Source organism: Triticum aestivum, unplaced genomic scaffold (genome assembly GCF_018294505.1).
Source record: "Triticum aestivum cultivar Chinese Spring unplaced genomic scaffold, IWGSC CS RefSeq v2.1 scaffold74914, whole genome shotgun sequence".
NCBI lineage: Eukaryota > Viridiplantae > Streptophyta > Magnoliopsida > Poales > Poaceae > Triticum > Triticum aestivum.
The window spans coordinates 1-14164 of record NW_025229236.1 but is presented as its reverse complement, the minus strand read 5'-3'; the positions used below and the strand labels follow the sequence as shown (position 1 = coordinate 14164).

The window sequence follows — 14164 nt, the reverse complement described above, 5'->3', positions numbered from 1 at the left end:
CCCAAGCACGCTTAACTTCGGAGTTCTGATGGGATCCGGTGCTTTAGTGCTGGTATGATCGCATCCGACATGTTCCCCGGTCTTCGTCCCTTATCCTTGCCCCTCCCAGCTCCACTACAAAGACGATTGTACATTGCTTTGGCCGCTCCCTCTCAACTACGGAGACGAGTTTAACGCGGTTTCCACCCCTCCCTCTCAACCGCACCAGTGCACGCTTGCCGCGCCACAACGCCGACGCTGGACCCGTGAATCGTGAGCACCCAGCTATGACTTACCGCACTCGTGCAAAATAATAAAACACGGTAAATATATTACTTACACGTGCGTTTTGTTTTGCAAGCGGCGCGAAAAAAATTAAAAAGGGAATGCAACACGAGGACTTCCCAGGAGGTCACCCATCCTAGCACTACTCTCGCCCAAGCACGCTTAACTTCGTAGTTCTGATGTGATCCGATGCTTTAGTGCTGGTATGATCGCATCCGACATGTTACCCCGGTCTTCGTCCCTTATCCTTGCCCCTCCCAGCTCCACTACAAAGACGATTGTACATTGCTTTGGCCGCTCCCTCTCAACTACGGAGACGAGTTTAACGCGGTTTCCATCCCTCCCTCTCAACCGCACCAGTGCACGCTTGCCGCGCCACAACGCCGACGCTGGACCCGTGAATCGTGAGCACCCAGCTATGACTTACCGCACTCGTGCAAAATAATAAAACACGGTAAATATATTACTTACACGTGCGTTTTGTTTTGCAAGCGGCGCGAAAAAAATTAAAAAGGGAATGCAACACGAGGACTTCCCAGGAGGTCACCCATCCTAGTACTACTCTCGCCCAAGCACGCTTAACTTCGGAGTTCTGATGGGATCCGGTGCTTTAGTGCTGGTATGATCGCATCCGACATGTTACCCCGGTCTTCGTCCCTTATCCTTGCCCCTCTCAGCTCCACTACAAAGACGATTGTACATTGCTTTGGCCGCTCCCTCTCAACTACGGAGACGAGTTTAACGCGGTTTCCACCCCTCCCTCTCAACCGCACCAGTGCACGCTTGCCGCGCCACAACGCCGACGCTGGACCCGTGAATCGTGAGCACCCAGCTATGACTTACCGCACTCGTGCAAAATAATAAAACACGGTAAATATATTACTTACACGTGCGTTTTGTTTTGCAAGCGGCGCGAAAAAAATTAAAAAGGGAATGCAACACGAGGACTTCCCAGGAGGTCACCCATCCTAGTACTACTCTCGCCCAAGCACGCTTAACTTCGGAGTTCTGATGGGATCCGGTGCTTTAGTGTTGGCATGGTCGCATCCGACATGTTACCCCGGTCTTCGTCCCTTATCCTTGCCCCTCCCAGCTCCACTACAAAGACGATTGCACATTGCTTTGGCTGCTCCCTCTCAACTACGGAGACGAGTTTAACGCGGTTTCCACCCCTCCCTCTCAACCGCACCAGTGCACGCTTGCCGCGCCACAACGCCGACGCTGGACCCGTGAATCGTGAGCACCTAGCTATGACTTACCGCACTCGTGCAAAATAATAAAACACGGTAAATATATTACTTACACGTGCGTTTTGTTTTGCAAGCGGCGTGAAAAAAATTAAAAAGGGAATGCAACACGAGGACTTCCAAGGAGGTCACTCATCCTAGTACTACTCTCGCCAAGCACGCTTAACTTCGAAGTTCTGATGGGATCCGGTGCTTTAGTGCTGGCATGGTCGCATCCGACATGTTACCCCGGTCTTCGTCCCTTATCCTTGCCCCTCCCAGCTCCACTACAAAGACGATTGCACATTGCTTTGGACGCTCCCTCTCAACTACGGAGACGAGTTTAACGCGGTTTCCACCCCTCCCTCTCAACCGCACCAGTGCACGCTTGCCGCGCCACAACGCCGACGCTGGACCCGTGAATCGTGAGCACCCAGCTATGACTTACCGCACTCGTGCAAAATAATAAAACACGGTAAATATATTACTTACACGTGCGTTTTGTTTTGCAAGCGGCGCGAAAAAAATTAAAAAGGGAATGCAACACGAGGACTTCCCAGGAGGTCACCCATCCTAGTACTACTCTCGCCCAAGCACGCTTAACTTCGGAGTTCTGATGGGATCCGGTGCTTTAGTGCTGGCATGGTCGCATCCGACATGTTACCCCGGTCTTCGTCCCTTATCCTTGCCCCTCCCAGCTCCACTACAAAGACGATTGCACATTGCTTTGGCCGCTCCCTCTCAACTACGGAGACGAGTTTAACGCGGTTTCCACCCCTCCCTCTCAACCGCACCAGTGCACGCTTGCCGCGCCACAACGCCGACGCTGGACCCGTTGTCAGGACCCCGACTCGATGTCACATCGATCTAGCCGGTAACACTTCATATCACTTTGCGGCCTCACGCACGGTATTCCCACGGGTGTCGCCTTACCTTTGCCCGGGACCGTTTGCGCCTTTTGGCTCACGTATATGATAGTGTCGCTAGCATCCATATGATAAAGAGCCCGGGCTGACATGACTAGTCGTAAACCCAAAGTGGCACAGACTTACAGGGACAGGCATCCATGACCCAGCTTCGAACGTGTCGGTCATCAGCAAGTGGGTCCGGGCTGTAGCACTGGGCTAGCAGGACTCCGGTAAACCGGGCTGTAGCGGGCTAACAGGACTCCGGTACTCAAAGCGTGACATTTCCCTGAAGGGACAGACACAGGAACGAAGAAGGACACATGCCGGCCAGCCTAAGTGTTCCAGAGCAGTAGCAAGCTACCATGGCTCAGCGGTAACACTAGGAGACATTTCCCGGTAAGAGAGGCTACTAAAGATAAACAACTAGATAGTCAGATCCCACACATACCAAGCATTTCAATAACATACACACAATATGCTCGATATGTGCAATACAACATGGCATCACAAAATGACTCTACGACTCAAGTAGTTTATTCAATAGGCTCCGAGGAGCGAGACATTACAAACATGGGTCTCATGACCCAACAATCAGAGCATACAAGTCAAAGCACAAGCGGAAGCTATCATGTCTGAGTACAGACATCTACAAATGAAAAAGGCTGAGAAGCCCGACTATCTATCAGATCCTGCCGGGGCACAAGATCGTAGCTGAGGTAACAAGCTAAACGTCGAAGTCCACATGGAACTACTAGCGAGACCGAAGTCTCTCTGCAAAAACATAAAATAGGCAAACGTGAGTACAAATGTACCCAGCAAGACTTACATCAGAACTAACTACATATGCATCATTATCAACAAAGGGGTGGTGGGGTTTAACTGCAGCAAGCCAGCTTTGACTCGGTGGCTATCCTAAACTACGACTGCGAGTAACTCTTTTGAGGTGGCGCACACGAGTCCACATATTCACCATATCAATACACCACTATGGATCCGCTCCCGTCTCCCTACGAGAACGCCATCCATAGCACTCACGCTTATCTTGCGTATTTTAGAGTATCCACTTTCACTTGTCTATGAACTGATATAAGCAACCCAGAAGTCCTTTTCCGCGGACACGGCTATTCGAATAGATGATGTTAACCCTGCAGGGGTATACTTCTTCACACACGCTCTCACCACTTACCGCCGTTGTTGTCTAGCTTAACCAACTAGCTCCGGGATATCCATCACAGATTCTTGGAGAAAGGGTGGTTCACAAGAACCCGACTTGATCACGAGCTCAACATAGCAGTCAGGTGACAACCTGGTAATACTTCCAAGAAGATATTCGGAAAATCACGAACCACCGGTATGTTACTAAGCTTGAGAACAATCTCGCTTTTGAGGGCAAGACGATATGATCAAATGAGTGAGGACTTGACAAGATCCTAACTCATCAATCGAAGGGTGCACCGAAATAAGGACTAGGTAGCACGATCAGTCTTAGAAGGATGATTCAAAAACCAACACGCTAAGAATGAAATTATTGTCCCTTAACTACCAAGCAACGAGGTTGCTGGGAGTATTGATTTCACACATCACAATTCATTTGTCGGTATTCCGGTTGCATCAACACGATGGCCGAGGAATGACTAATGATGGTGAGAAGTATTACTACGTCAAAATTCATGAAAGTTGGTGCAGTTCTCATGACAATTCTGACATAAAGGGGGTAATACTCCAAGGTAGAACAGAACCAAAAGCTGGATTGGCATTTGATCTGCGGAATACAACTACTTTGACCCAATCCTAGATATGGATGAGGTACTGGAGTTTGTTTCTCCTATTCATTCTAAAATAGAATGGCTTGGCGGACCACAAGGGTAATAGGCATCGACGAACGAATGCACGCATACTCTTGACTATCAATTGATAGGCGAGGGTCGGAAACAACTAAGATGGGTCAACTCAAAAGAACATATGATTTTCTGAGTTGTGGATGCATGGATTAGCATGTCGAACGAAGTTCAACATATTTTTTCCGGATAACCCATGCAGAAAGGTAGAACTGGCAGAGCCACAATATATAATGGAGAACTCATCAAGAATAATCCTGTTGTGATATTTCAGTTCAACGAGGAACTTCTGCCATAAGTAGTTCATGGTATTTGGAAGAAGAAGATACCACGGACTTCAAGGACTATCGCAAAGGTTACTAATATCCTAAAGGCACTAGCAATTACTATCAACATGAAGTAGGTAGAGTGAATCTCGGGTTCAAGAACCCAGGAACAGAATACCTATTACTAAGTAGCATCACGGGATGCTTTCGAGAATGATGGCCAGAATCATCACACTGGGAACACAAATCATGGCTAAATTACTAGATGATCCCCTAAGACACCTAGGGTCATAATAATATCTCCAACATATATGTCAAGGTAACGGAGTACCTCAACTCACTGATTAGTGTGGTTAATCTGGCCCATGGGAACATTGAAACGGGAAGAAAGGATTTGCAATTGCATCAGACTACTTAGAAACCTGGGATGACTCGGATAGCATAACGGCTGTAAATGCTCAGAAAAGATTTGAGACATTCACAAAAATGGTGGCATAACCACTCAGAAGCACAATATCAAGGTTTCGAGATCAACAATTAACATACGGAAGTAGTAGGAACTGAACTGAGACTTAAATCCAACAATCTTATAAGTCCACTGATTAGTAACACGTGATCCTAATAGAAAGAAGAGATAGCCTAGTTCTTAATCCCCGTAGAAGAGAAGATGATGACTCAGATCAGAAGGCCATGAGGTATAAGGAGTAAAAAGAGCCTTACGTTCCATCCCACAATCAATTCCCCTACATATAACTAAAGAATTTCTAGACTCAACATCGACCAGTTTGGCTTGGTAATCCTACAGGCAGTCAAGCTCTGATACCAACGCTGTCAGGACCCCGACTCGATGTCACATCGATCTAGCCGGTAACACCTCATATCACTTTGCGGCCTCACGCACGGTATCCCCACGGGTGTCGCCTTACCTTTGCCCGGGACCGTTTGCGCCTTTTGGCTCACGTATATGATAGTGTCGCTAGCATCCATATGATAAGGAGCCCGGGCTGACATGGCTAGTCGTAAACCCAAAGTGGCACAGACCTACAGGGACAGGCATCCATGACCCAGCTTCGAACGTGTCGGTCATCAGCAAGTGGGTCCGGGCTGTAGCACTGGGCTAGCAGGACTCCGGTAAACCGGGCTGTAGCGGGCTAACAGGACTCCGGTACTCAATGCGTGACATTTCCCCGAAGGGACAGACACAGGAACGAAGAAGGACACATGCCGGCCAGCCTAAGTGTTCCAGAGCAGTAGCAAGCTACCATGGCTCAGCGGTAACACTAGGAGACATTTCCCGGTAAGAGAGGCTACTAAAGATAAACAACTAGATAGTCAGATCCCACACATACCAAGCATTTCAATCATACACACAATATGCTCGATATGTGCAAATACAACGAAGCATCACAACATGACTCTACGACACAAGTACTTTATTTAAGGCTCAGGGAGCCATACATATCATACACACAGGTACGGGTCTCATGACCCAACATACAAGTCATACAGTCATACAAGCCAACAGCGGAAGTACTTTGTCTGGGTACAGACAATTAGTAAAATAAAAGAGGCTTGGAAGCCTAACTATACTACGTGGTCCATCACAAGCTCAGGGTCACCACCTGGGTCTTTAGCCTACTCGTTGATGTCAACGTCTACATAGAACCCATCAGAAGGGGTTGCAGCGTCTTCTGTAAAAATGTAGATTATAGCAACATGAGTACAAAGGTACTCAGCAAGACTTACATCAGATCCTACATACATGCATAGTATCAAGAAGGGTTGGTGGAGTTATTGCAGCAAGCCAGCTTTGACTCTTGGCTAGACTATCCTACGATACTCCATTTGAAATAGTTTTGCGCACACGAGTCCACCATTCACCACTTCAATACACTACCCAGGATCCACCTCCGTCTTCCTACGGAAGAGCCATCCTCGGCACTCACACTTATCTTGAGGCTTTTAATAGTTTCCATTTACTTGTCTATGAACTGTATAGGCAACCAAGTAGTCCTTTACCGCGGACGCGGCTATTCGAATAGATCATGTTAACCCTGCAGGGGTGTACTTCTTCATACACGCTCTCACCACTTATCGTCGTTTACACGACATGTACTCGGCAACCTTCAAGCGGAAGCCCAACGTGGGTGTCGGCCACGACCTACCTAATCACCTAAGCTTCCAGTCCAGGTTTATCGCCTATTCGGGTTCCATCCGCAGGGAGTCCGGCCGAGGTTTCCCATACGGCCCCGAACGATGTGAACAGGGTTCCCGAGATACCTAACGGGTATTCGGTACACCCGGCCACGTACCTACCGCATCACAGCCCACCCCTACGGTCAGCGCTGTCCACGGCCTCCAGTAGGCTACAAACACCAGAAACTACTTGCAACTCCTGGACGGAGAGCTAGGGTGAATAAGAAGTCGAGAGGGTCCATTGGTTTCGGGCCCAATGCATGGTAGTAGCTGATTCTTAAATCACGCATACAGATCTCAGTGCTTAAGGCCGGCTTCAATGAAACAACCCACCATGTACTCCTACATGGCCTCTCATCGATACCTTTACCAAATCGTGTTCACCACACCACTCTCATTACCGACATAATCATTTCACTCTAGCCCATCACCCAGATGAACCAGACCTGACACGACTCTAAGCATAGCAGGCATAGCAAGGTAGGAACAACACATACATATGGCTCAATCAACTCCTACACATGCTAGTGGGTTTCATCTAGTTACTGTGGCAATGACAGGTCATGCAGAGGAAATGGGTTCAACTACCGTAGCACACAGCAGTTTGAATCGCGTTGTCTTAATGCAGTAAAAGAGAGCAGGAGCGAGAACATGGGATTGTATCGATATGATCAAATGGTTGGTTGCTTGCCTGATGGTTCGTTGCACGGATACGATTCCTCGTTAGGGTAATCACGGTACTCCTCGGGGACAGATCCTGTCGCAAAGGATAACGATACATAGGCATCACCAAACAATGTGCAACAATATGATGCATGCACGAAACATGGCAATATGAGTGTGTTGGGCTAATGCAACTAAAACTAGAAGGGTTTGAGCAAATTTGAATCAAAGATTCAAATTTCAAATTCAAATATGGCCTTTTAAAGTGCCTTTTCTTGTTCTGATTGAAACATCAAGTTAACTTGTTTGATCATGCATGAAAATAGTACAGATGGATATTGGATTTTTCTGATCATTTTTCATATATTATTTGTCCAATTTGGAGTTACAGAATAAAAGTTATGAATTTTTGAAGTTTAAATAATATTCTGGAATTTCATGATTTAATTTAAATCCAGAAATATCATTTACTGCGTCAGCCTGACATCACAGTGACATCAGCAGGTCAACAGGGCTGGCTCGGGTCAAACCTGACGTGTGGGGTCCACACGTCAGTGTCACAGGGGCTAATCCCGCGTTGACCCCGGGCTGGTTAGCTTTGACTAACCCCTGGGGCCCACTTGTCAGCGTCAGTAGGTGGTGGATTAGTGGCTAATTAACTAGGCCACGTCAGCTCGCCGGAGTTCTGGCCGGCGGCGACCAACAGTGCGGCGGCGATAGTGGTTTTGGTCGTTTCGGCCACCAAATGGGACGTGGCGACCACCGGAGTGAAGCTGAGGACGACCCGCGGCTCTTGGCGGAGTCCGTTGGGGTCGGGGTGGCCGGAGTTGACGGCGGTGAGCTCGGCTGCGGCCGCCGGGGTTCGGTCGTGCGCGGGATTGGTGCTGGAGCTCGAAGTCGAGCAAAGTGAGGCGCTAGGGATGCTCTACGGGTTCTTGCGAACGTGTTGGACTCGCCGGGGTGACCAAATGGTCACCGGAGCTGCGTCGACGGCGAGCTCGGCGACGGCGGAGGTTCGGCCGAGGTGGGGATGCAGCTACGGTGAGGGAACGAGGGGAAGGAGAGGGGGAAACGGCTCGGGGGCTCACCGCGGTTGCAGTGGGCGTCGAAGCGGGCTCGGGGACGCGCTGGGGACGGCGAATTCGTCGGCGACGGTGGTCGGAGCCCGAAGAGGGGAACGGCGACGTGGCGGCGATGCAGGGCTTCCGGGGACTTGTGGAGCAGTGGGGAGGAAGAGGGAGTTGTGGCGGAGCTTCTGAGCTACTCGGGGGAGCGAGGGGTGGCCGGAGGCAGTGGCTAAGGCGAACGGCGGCGACGGTGTGCTTCGGCCGAGAGCGAGAGAGAGCGAGGGAGAAACGGGGGAGAGTGAGCGAGAGCAGGGGGGATCGGGACGGGCTGCGGGCGTCGTCCACGCGGCCAGGAGGGCGTCGGCAAGCAGGAGGTGGCCGCGCGGTCGCGCGCGCGCGAGCACGCAGCAGCTTCGGGGCGTGGGGAGGAAGACGACGGGGAGCTACAGTGCTGGGCTGGCTAACTGGGCCGGGCTGAACAGGGAGGAGCCCAGGTAAGCTTCTCCCTTTTAGTTTTTTTCTGTTTTCTGTTTTATTTAATATAACTGCAACTTTGTTGAATTAAATAAAATACCTAGGCAACTCCAAAATTCACCAAACTACTCCTGGCTCATAGTTGGATTATTTCCAACATGAAACATTTTAGTTTGGAGATATTTGAGCATTTAAATATTTTATATTATTTTAAATGCCCAAATTCAAATAGTTATGATTTAACTCAAGAACCCTAGGATGGCCTAGAAAAGTGTGCACCATTTTTGGCAGAGGTTCTGAACCAAGGCAAAAATGATGGGCATTTTTGAAGGGCATTTCAGGTTCATTGAAAATTTGTTTTAGTAACCCTAGTTGGTTTCAGAGGGGACTGGGGGTTCTGTCATTCCCATTTCAAGTTTCTGATGAAAGAGTAAACATGATGCAACACTCTAATGCATGACTAGCTAGGGTGTGACAACTCACCCCCACTCAAAAGAATCTCGTCCCGAGATTTGGGTTCCTCCGAGAAGAAGGCGGGATACTCGAGTCGAAGACGATCCTCCCTTTCCCAAGTTGCTTCATCTTCAGAATGGTGCGACCATTGAACCTTGAGAAACTTGATATTATGACGTCGCGTGGTACGCTCGGCTTGATCGAGGATACGGATGGGATACTCTCGATAGGTAAGATTATCTTGGAGATCAAGCGTTTCGTGGTCCACTTCACGGATAGGATCCGAGAAGCAACGCCTGAGTTGAGAAACGTGGAAGACATCGTGAACTCTGGAGAGGTGCGGAGGTAGTTCCAACTGGTAGGCAACTTCTCCTCGTTTGGCAAGAATGCGAAAAGGTCCAATGTAACGAGGAGCCAATTTGCCTTTGATACCGAAACGATGGGTTCCCTTCAGAGGGGTGACCCGAAGATAAGCCTTCTCGTCAACCTCGAAAGTCGTAGCCTTATGTTTTCGGTCATATTGACTCTTTTGACGAGATTGGGCTGTTTTCAACTTTTCACGAACGATACGAACTTGTTCTTCTGCTTCCTGAATCATATCCGGGCCAAAGAATTGTCTTTCCCCGGTCTCTGACCAGTTAAGGGGTGTTCGACATCGTCGTCCATAGAGAACTTCAAAAGGGGCTTTACCCAAGCTAGATTGATAGCTGTTGTTGTAAGCGAATTCGGCAAATGGAAGGCACTTCTCCCAGTCCATTCCGAACGAGATAACAGAGGCTCGAAGCATGTCTTCTAGAATTTGGTTGACGCGTTCCACTTGACCACTTGACTGAGGGTGGAAAGCGGTGCTAAAGAAGAGACGAGTTCCCATAGCGTTTTGGAAACTTTCCCAAAATCGAGAGGTGAAAAGACTTCCTCGATCCGAATTGATTTCCAAAGGAACACCATGGAGGGACACTATTCGGGAGATGTATAAGTCTGCCAGCTGACTAGCGGTTATACTCTCACGAACAGGTAAGAAATGAGCTACTTTGGAAAGACGATCGACCACGACGAAAATAGCATTATTCCCTCTTTTGGTCCGGGGAAAACCGGTAATGAAATCCATACCAATCTTATCCCATTTCCATTCAGGAATAGCTAAGGGTTGAAGGGTGCCAGCAGGCCGTTGATGCTCTGCTTTTACACGACAACAGACGTCGCAATTGGCAATATACTGAGCAATTTCTCTCTTCATCCTAGTCCACCAGAACCTCTGGCGTAGGTCCTGATACATCTTAGTACTACCGGGATGAATGGTGAGAGGAGATTCATGAGCTTCCTTAAGGATCAATCGCCTCAGGTTGCGCACCTTGGGAACCACTAGTCGATCCCCGAAGTATACGACTCCTTGATCATTAACGGAGAAACAATTCGCAATTCCTTTCTGAATGTTTCTCTTGATGCGGGAGATTCCCGGATCTACCTTCTGTGCTTTGATAATTTGATCCGTAAGGGTAGGTTTTGCCACCAAGGTGGAGAGAAAACCTTGAGGTACAATGTGAAGGTTAAGCTTCCGAAATTCCTCATGGAGAAGCGGTTGACTTTGTTGTAACATCAGGTTGTTACAATAAGATTTACGACTTAGCGCATCAGCCATGACGTTGGCTTTCCCTGGGGTGTAGGTTATTCCTAAGTCGAAGTCTGTGATCAATTCAACCCAACGTCTTTGCCTAAGATTCAGATCCGGTTGGGTGAAGATGTACTTCAGACTTTGGTGATCAGTGAATATTTCGCAACGATTACCGAGAAGGTAATGTCGCCAGGTCTTAAGTGCATAGACTACGGCTGCAAGTTCTAGATCATGAGTAGGGTAATTCTCCTCATGTGGATGCAATTGCCGTGAAGCGTAAGCAATTACGTGTCGATCTTGCATGAGAATGCAACCTAGCCCTTGTCGTGAGGCGTCGCAGTAGATAACAAAGTCTTTGGAGAAGTCTGGTGGTACCAGCACAGGAGCAGAGGTCAGGCGTCTTTTCAGTTCCTGAAAGTTGTGCTCACATTGTGGAGTCCATTCGAACTTTTTATCTTTCTTGAGGAGTTCGGTTAGAGGTTTAGCAACTTTGGAGAAGTTCTCGACAAAGCGACGGCAATAGCTCGCTAAGCCTAGAAAACTCCGAACTTGCTTGACCGATTCGGGTGGAGTCCAATCAAGGACGGCTTGAACTCGCTCAGGGTTAACCGCAATACCTTTACCAGATATTACATGACCCAGATAGGTCACTTCTGGCAACCAGAATTCACATTTAGAAAATTTGGCATAAAGGCGATGCTCTCGAAGTTTCTGCAACACTAGTCTTAGATGTTCGGCATGTTCTTCCTCGTTCTTGGAGTAGATGAGTATATCATCGAGATAAACTACGACGAATTTATCCAAATACTCCATGAAGATTGAGTTCATTAACCGAGAAAAGGTGGCTGGAGCGTTGGTTAAACCGAAGGACATGACGGTGTACTCGTATTGGCCGTAACGAGTAACAAAGGCCGTTTTAGGAATGTCCCCGTTTCTGATTTTGATTTGATGGTAGCCCAACCTCAAATCCATCTTGGAGAAGACTGAGGATCCAGCGAGCTGATCATACAGATCGTTGATCCTGGGAAGCGGGTATTTGTTCTTGATTGTGACCAAATTGACAGGTCGGTAATCTACAACCATCCGGTCCATACCATCCTTCTTCTTGACGAATAGGACGGGGCAAGCCCACGGAGATGAACTAGGGCGGATGAAACCCTTTTTCAAGGATTCATCGAGTTGCTTCTTAAGCTCGGCTAGTTCTAGGGGTGCCATCTTATAAGGTCTTCTAGCAATCGGAACGATTCCTGGAATGAGGTCTATTACGAACTCAACATCCCTGTCAGGTGGAACCCCTGGCAATTCCTCTGGAAAGACATCCGGAAAATCACGGACTACCGGAACGTCCTCAAGGTCTGGCAAAAGACTGGCGTTAAGAGAATATAACTGCCGCTTGGCTATTCGGGTCAAGATGTTGACTATCTTTCCCGAAGGATGGGTGAGTTGAACAGTCCTAGAGAAGCAATCAATTTTGGCATGATGAGCTGACATCCAGTCCATACCCAAAATGATATTAATGTCTGAAGATTTAAGGGCTATCAAAGATGCAAGGAAGACAAGTCTATCGACTTGGATTTCATTCCCATAACTTACCCTAGAGGTCTGCCATCTAGACCCAGGGGTAGAGATTTCCATAGTGGACGGCAGATCACAGAATGCAACGTTATGCAAACGAGCATAATTTTCAGATATAAAGGAATGAGAGGCTCCTGTATCGAAAAGAACAGATGCCGGGTGGCAATTAACAAGAAGCGTACCGAGAACGACGTTGGGATCTTCTTGAGCTTCTTCGGCAGAGACACAGTTGACATGGCCACGTGAAGCGGTGACCGGTTTAGCGTGGAACACTTTTCCTGTCGGCTTGCCACGGCCAACAGCTTTAGCAGATTGATTGGGGTTGGTCTGGGGGCACTCACGCATATAGTGACCAGATTCCCCACACTTGAAACAGGTCACGGAACTGGTACGTGGAGGAGCATTATTGATTGGACCCCCATAGGGCTTGGCCGGTGCAGACTGTTGAACAGGGCGAGGCGCCTGGAAAGATGGCCTCGGTGTGAACCTAGGTGGCAGGGCGGTGTTGGGTACCCACACGCGGCGCTTCTGAGGACCAGCACCGGATGAGGAACCCATATCACGTCCATGCTTGCGTGTTGCGTCATAATCAGTCTGACCAGTTTCAGCACTGATGGCTTTGTTGACAAGTTTCGAGAAGGATGTGCACTCATGCAGACGGAGGTCGCGGCGAAGCTCAGGACTAAGGCCCTTGCGGAACCTTGCTTGCTTCTTGGCATCAGTAGACACTTCCTCAGCTGCATATCGGGCGAGCTTACCAAACTCTCTGCTATAGGCATCCACAGAAAGTCGGCCTTGGGTGAAATTGCAAAATTCTTCACGCTTACGGTCCATGAGACCCTCCGGAATGTGATGTTCACGGAAAGCCTCGCTGAATTCAGTCCAAGTTGTGACATGGCCCGCTGGGCGCATAGCTCCATAATTCTCCCACCAAAGACTGGCGGGGCCTTCAAGGTGATATGCAGCAAAGGTGACCTTGTCAGCCTCCGCTACCAGCGCGGAACGCAGCTTGTGAGAAATACTGCGAAGCCAGTCATCAGCGTCGAGAGGCTCGACGGAGTGGTGGAACGTGGGTGGATGCAATTTGATAAAATCGCTGAGTGACACCACGTTAACCCTCTGGTGGTGTGCTGTATTCTGTTCGATACGCTCCAACAAACGGTTTGTCTCCCGCTTGTTTCTCTCAGCTTCCATCATCACCTCGGCTAGTGAAGGAGGATGAGGCAGATTTTCATTCCTGGCTTCACTGCCTTCGGCCTGCTCTTGAGAAGCAGGGTTGGCGCGCGTGTTGACCATCCTAGGTAAACAAGCCAATGATTTAGTCAGAATGATAAAATTCCGACATAGGATACATAATGCAAGGAATAACTCGGAATGCAAGATGATCATCCGTATGACATGGTAGATACAGAAACTGCTTCTTTTATTCCATCGTCATACACACCATACAAGGTTTAGTACAAGACCAAACAAAGTACTATTACGGTGAAAAGGGATTACATCTCATCGGAGGCATTCCAAACTCCTATACATTATTTTTCTACAACTCCGGAAAGAGTACAAACTAGGTCATATCCCACGAGTCACGCGGGACGACAGACGACACAGCTAGTGCGAACTAG

General features: G+C 48.6%; 5 non-coding genes across 5 annotated transcripts; all 5 read right to left on the bottom strand.

The window, feature by feature from the left end:
* Nucleotides 1-362: 362 nt before the first annotated feature.
* LOC123174934 (5S ribosomal RNA) lies at nucleotides 363-481 on the bottom strand. The gene has a single exon (XR_006487488.1). It is a non-coding gene; the product is annotated as a 5S ribosomal RNA (ribosomal RNA).
* A 297-nt stretch (nucleotides 482-778) lies between these two features.
* On the bottom strand, nucleotides 779-897 carry LOC123174923 (5S ribosomal RNA). Its single transcript, XR_006487479.1, has one exon. It is a non-coding gene; the product is annotated as a 5S ribosomal RNA (ribosomal RNA).
* A 297-nt stretch (nucleotides 898-1194) lies between these two features.
* On the bottom strand, nucleotides 1195-1313 carry LOC123174930 (5S ribosomal RNA). Its single transcript, XR_006487485.1, has one exon. It is a non-coding gene; the product is annotated as a 5S ribosomal RNA (ribosomal RNA).
* A 297-nt stretch (nucleotides 1314-1610) lies between these two features.
* On the bottom strand, nucleotides 1611-1728 carry LOC123174936 (5S ribosomal RNA). The gene has a single exon (XR_006487490.1). It is a non-coding gene; the product is annotated as a 5S ribosomal RNA (ribosomal RNA).
* Nucleotides 1729-2025: 297 nt separating this feature from the next.
* On the bottom strand, nucleotides 2026-2144 carry LOC123174924 (5S ribosomal RNA). Its single transcript, XR_006487480.1, has one exon. It is a non-coding gene; the product is annotated as a 5S ribosomal RNA (ribosomal RNA).
* Between the last annotated feature and the right edge of the window lie 12020 nt (nucleotides 2145-14164).